The following is a 6,029-nucleotide window of genomic DNA, read 5'->3' as shown; positions in this document are numbered from 1 at the left end:
AGCCTGTCCAGGCAGGGGGACACGTCACCCCAGAGCCCGGAGCCTCCTCCCTCCTGACCCCAGAGCCTGGGCTTCCTCCCCACTGACTCCAGAGCCCGGGCACCCCTTCCTCCTGACCCCAGCCTATCCCTCTGCCCAGAACACTGCCTGCAGCTCACAGGTGCTCAAGACAGACTTGTTGAATGATGAACGTGGCACACGCCGAATTGGACTCTGAGTCCTTGCTCTGTCCTTTGGGCACAGGACCAGCTAGAGAATCTGCATGGCCCAGGGCAACATGAAAATGCGGGGCCCTTGTTCAGAAGGTATGAATAAATTCAAGACAGCTAGAACAAAAGCATGAAACCAAACCCCAGGCCCTCCTGAGCACAGAACCTGAGGGACTCTTAGCCGGTTCGTACCTGTCTTCCAACTCAGGCTGCCGGTGTGGGCTGGTGATCTGTGGACACCCTCAGTCCTTACACCAGTCTCCAAGCCACTCAGAGCTAGGCAAGCTCTGGGCCTTGCATTCTGCAGAGTCCCGGGCCTAAGATCTGGCCCCATCTCGTCTACCATGGGAGCCGTGTCTGAGAGGGGCTGGGAGAAGCACCGAGACTCAGTCAAGGGACCGTGGCTCTTCCAGCCCAGGTGCATGCTGCCTCCATCCAGATGGCTGCAGCCACTCCAAAGCTTTGGAGAGTTCTGTGTTTTTCCTCTTCTATTTTTATCTCCTCAAATCTGAGACCAAGAGAGATCAGCGCCAGAGTCCTGGAGGGGTCTAAGCCAGGAGGAATTGATCCACAGGCAAGAAGAAAAACATGTCCGAAGGAGGTCACCGTGAGTGTCCTTGTCAGGGATAGATGGGCACCAACCCCAGTGTGGGCTGGGCCCTGACAAGGGCTGGGTCCCGTGCGAGAGGGTCCGTCCTGCCATCAGATGCCCCGGCCTAGGGCTGCCCGGGGCCCCGTCTGCACCGCCCCACCTTGGAGGAGCTGTTTCCACTGACGCTTGTGTGAACAGCTCTCCCTGGGGTTGTGAGGACACAGCCCAGCAAACATTTAAAGGCCCTGTTTGGTCCACAGGGGTGCAAAGGCAGTTTGTGGCACAGCTTTCAGGTTTGTGAGCGTTGAGTGAGATCAAGTGTGAAGCACTTGTTATGCCTCGAGCAGGGTCCTTGTCCCAGAGGGAAGGCTCAGAAGCTTTTACTGTGTTTTGCAAAGATTCAGACCAGTCATCCCATCCTCCTTCCCAGGCACATGTAGGATAACTGGGGTGACAATTGACTCTATAAAGAATTGGGGGCCTACAGATAATAACGCCAAGCACATAAAACTCAGGCCTCAAATTGTTGAAATCATCAGATGGGGTGGGGGGATGCTTAGTGGGAGGCCCCTGGATTCCACTGCAGTCCCTGTTGTTTTATTTTGCACCTCCTCTCTACCAGGTACTTTATTCTTAGTGCAACCTGCAGTGTGTAGTGTAGCTTAGGTACTGTGGGAAGCAGAATTCTAAGAGGGCCTCAAAGATTTCTGCCCTCCATATAATCTCCACCGTTTGAATGAATACGGTGGGTATTGCTCCCCAAAGTGAACGGATTCCGCCCATGTAATTAAGGTCCCTAATCAACTGACTTGGAGTTAAGCAATGGGAGATGATCCTGGGTGGGTCTGACCTCATCAGGTGAGCCCTTACAAGAAGTAAGAGAGATTCTCCCACTGGCTTTGAAGGATTCGCTGCCAAGTTGCAAGAGGGCCACATGGAAAGGACCTGAGAGAAGCCTCAGGAGCTGGAAGTGACTTGGCTGACAGCCAGCATGAAGATGGCCTCAGTCCTTCAATTCCAAGAGACTGAGTTTGGCCAAAACCTGAATGAGCTTGGACAAAGACCCTGAGCTGCAGATAAGAACACAGTGCTGACACCTTGCACTTAGCTTTTGTGGGATCCTGAGCAGAGAACCCAGGGAGGCCACACCTGCACTCCCGACCCATGGAAATTGTGAGAATAAATGGGTGATGCTTTAAACCACTTAAGTCCATTGTAACTGTTGCAATCATGGGAAACTAATATGGATAGGTAATTGCCAGAGTCTTTAAAATTCTGCTGGTAATAGGACTTGGATTTCTGATTTTTGGCTGTACCTAGTGTCACCCAGAATAAAAACCTATAGTTCCTAGTCTCCCTTGCAGCTTAGTGTGACTGCATTTGTGCTAAATGAGAGGTAAGTGGACCTTTTGCATCTGATCTTTGGGTTGGCTGCTTAAAGAAAGCACACAAATCTAGAACACAGATGATATGGTCTGGCTGTGTCCCCACCCAAATCTCATCTTCAGTTGTAACTCCCACAATTCCCATGTGTTGTGGGAGGAACTTGGTGGGAGGTGATTGAATTACGGGAGTGGGTCTATCCTGCACTGTTCTTATGATAGTGAATGAGTCTCATGAGATCCAATGGTTTTAAAAACGTGAGTTTCCCTGAACAAGCTCTCTCTGCTGCCATTCATGTAAGATGTGACTTGCTCCTCCTTGCCTCCTGCCATGATTTTGAGGCCTTCCCAGCCATGTGGAGCTGAAGGTCCATTAAATCTCTTTCTTTTGTAAATTTCCCAGGCTCGGGTATGTCTTTATCAGCAGCATGAGAGCAGACTAATACAACAGATCTGACTGGTGCTCCAGCAGCAATCTTGGACCATGAGGTGGGTTGTGAGGATGAAGCCATGAATTAAGATGGCAGAGCAGAAAATTAGAAGCCGAGATCCTTAGGGGCAGAGTAAGACAACTACCATCCTGTCTTTGGATGGCTGACCTTCAGACTTCTTTTAGATGAGAGAAAAACTTTTATCTTCTTTAAGCCACTATTATTTGGGGTTTTTCTGTTATATGCAGCTGCTCTTAAATATCCTAAGTATAGGTAGGCACCATACCCATGTCACAGATGAAGGAACTGAGGCACAGAGAAGGTGATAAGGTGTCCAAGACCGAGGTCCCACAGCTGACTAAGTAACTGGGTTGGGCTCTGAGCTGGAGCCAACCCTGGCCCCTCTGCCCAGCACATGCTGCCTCTTGCCTGGTGGCATGAGAATTCTCCTTTGTCCCAGATAATAAGGCAGCAGATGTCTTCCCCAGGGGAAGTCAGTGTTTGTCCTCTCAGCCGCCTCCACATCAACCTTGACTGGGTGCCACTTCCCGCTCTAAACACCGGACAGAGTGGGCTTGTGCACCCATCCCACGGCCAGTCTCTGGAGAGCAAACTCCCAGGACGAGGAGAAGGAAGGGGGAGCAGCTTGATTGGTGCAAGGTGGGATTGGAACCCTGCTTCCTCCGGGTACCGTTAACCCTCCCTACCATGACTTCCCCTGGTCTCTGCATTTCCAATGGCCCCCAGTGCACTTTAGATGAAACCCAGGGTCCCTCTGTGGTCCTCAATGCTATGCACAACCAGCCTGCTCCTTCTCTGCTAACGTCCTGCCTGCCTCCCTGTGCGGAAGCCACATGGCCTTCTCACTGTTCCTCCCACCTGCCACCCCAGGGCCTTTGCACACACTCCTCCCTTAGGTGGAAGAGCTCTTCCCTGCAGTACCTCTGCCCCTGTCACAGCCCACGTGGCCTGCATTCAGGTCTCAGCTGAAAGGGCCTTTCTCAGGGTCTGTCCCTGACCACCCTGTCCTCCCTGTCCCCCTACATGCTGTGGCTTCCCGACACATGTCATTCCTTGGCATTAAATGGCTCGATCAGGTCTGGTTTCTCCACTAAACAAGGTAGACACAGTGCCTGGGCCCATGGGACTTTCAGGGGCCCACAAACATATTTTAATGTCTTTTAAAGTCAGAACAAATGAATATAACTATTCCTGGTTGATATTTCATCTTTATGCCAACACAGTCAAAAATAACAATTTGTCTTATTTCTGGATGGAGGAGGGGCCACAGCCATCCTGGCGTGGGGCTGGGTCCTGTTTGTTTGCTGTATCCCCTGATCGGGACCCACTCCCCTAAACACAGACACCTGTTACCTGTACCCACTGCCCTCCATGGTGCCTGGTGGACGGTGGACACACGATGAATTAGTGAGTGAGCAGATGAAGAATGAACACTTCCGGCCAAAGAGGAAGCTCGTGCTGTCCCCAGAGCCCACCCTGCTCCTAGAAAGGGCATCGCATTGCAGTTTGGCTGCCCCAAGCCACCATGGTCATCCTTATTTATGGCCACCTGCTCCTGGATGGGGGACCCTGGCCTGGAGCCCCCGTCCAGCTGCCAGCCCCCTCGCAGAGAGTGCCCCCAGCAGTGCACGTCAGAAGGGTTGGAGCTAGTGGGAAGCTGAGGTTGGGCTCCAGCCGTGGGAGCTCCAGAGTTCACTCTGCCCAGCATGGGCAGCAGCGGTGGCACCAACCAGGAACAGAGAGGACCAACTGAGGCTGGACGGAGAAGCTCTGTGAGGCCTGAGAACCCTGTGGTGGGAAAGGGAGAGGGTCTCGTGGTGGATTGAATGGTGGCCTCAAAAAAGATATGCCCACGTCTGAATCCCAGCAACCTGTGAATGTGCCCTTACTTGGAGAGAGGGTCTTCACAGATCTCATTAAGTATCTAGATCTTCACAGATATTATAAAGTATCTAGAGGAGGAGGTCATCCTGGGTTATCTGGGTGGACCCTAAATCCAATGACAGGTGTCCTTATCAAAGCCACACAGAGGGCCAGGTGCAGTGGCCCACGCCTGTAATCCCAGCCCTTTGGGAGGCCGAGGCGGGTGGATCGCGAGGTCAGGAGATTGAGACCATCCTGGCTAACACGGTGAAACTCCATTTCTACTAAAAGTACAAAAAATTAGCCGGGCGTCATGGCAGGAGACTGTAGTCCCAGCTACTCGGGAGGCTGAGGCAGGAGAATGGCCTGAACCCAGGAGGCGGAGCTTGCAGTGAGCCGAGATTGCGCCACTGCACTCCAGCCTGGGCGACAGAGCGAGACTCTGTCTCAAAAGAAAAAAAAAAAGGCACACAGAGGAGCGATGGAGAAGGCCGTGTGTAGACAGAGGCAGAGAATGGGATGATGCAGCCACGGACCCAGGAACACCTGGAGCCACTAGAGGCTGGAAGAGGCTGGGAAGGGTCCTCCCTGAGAGCCTCCAGAGGGAGCACAGCCCTGCTGACACCTGGATTTTGGACGTCTGCCCTCCAGAGCCACAGGAAGAAATCTGTGCTGTTTTCAGCCAGCAGTTTGTAGTGATTTGTTATGGTAGCCCCAGGAAACTCACATGCTCACTGTCTCCAAAAGATCTGAACAGAGGGCAGGACTCAAAACATGCCTGTGAGAATCCACTCTGTAGATGGCCCCGGTGACCACTGCTAACCCTCCCAGCCCCCCAGCATGGTCCACACACTATTGTCACCAGGCGATGGAGGAGAAGACAGAGGGAAAGGACTACCCGTGTGCAGCGTCCACGGTACAGCAGGCTGGCCACTGGCCCCACCCACCAGGGAAGCTAACACTCAGCGTTGGTGCGCACGGAGGAAGGCCCTCGGGCAGTTTGGAAGCAGGAGGGAGACCGAGCCCTGAGTAATGGTCCAGGAACTCAGTCGTCAGGGCCCGACACACAGGACTGCGGACGGACACTGGCAGGCTCGGAGCTGAGGGCCAGGAATCCCCATGTTTCTCCAGCAGCCCCAGGAGATTCCAGCTCAGGAAAGCCTGGGGTTGAGCCCAGGTTTTGAGGTTTAAATTTCAGTTCCAGTAACTATTAGCTGGGGGACTTTGAGTAAATTCCTTCACCTCTCTGTGCCTGACAGTGAGCGGGACTGAGAAGAGAGGCAACGAGAAAACGCTCCAGGGGGAAAATGAGCAAGAGAGGCGGAAACCAGGAGGGGGGAAGATGAGGAGGCAAGGTGAGGCCATTTGTGGTGCTACAGCCACAGACGCACATGCCTGTAGGGCCTGCCCAGAGGGCCAAAGGGGAAGTGGGACAGCGGTAACAAAAGAATGTCCTTTCCAAAGTGCCCAGCTCTCCCAGGCTAGCCTTTACTTTCCTGATCTTAATAGGGACATTAGGGACATGGATGCA

Source organism: Hylobates moloch, unplaced genomic scaffold (assembly GCF_009828535.3).
Source record: "Hylobates moloch isolate HMO894 unplaced genomic scaffold, HMol_V3 SCAFFOLD_21, whole genome shotgun sequence".
NCBI classification, from domain to species: Eukaryota; Metazoa; Chordata; class Mammalia; order Primates; family Hylobatidae; genus Hylobates; species Hylobates moloch.
The sequence above is the reverse complement of the archived record's forward strand: the minus strand, read 5'-3'. Positions refer to the sequence as shown.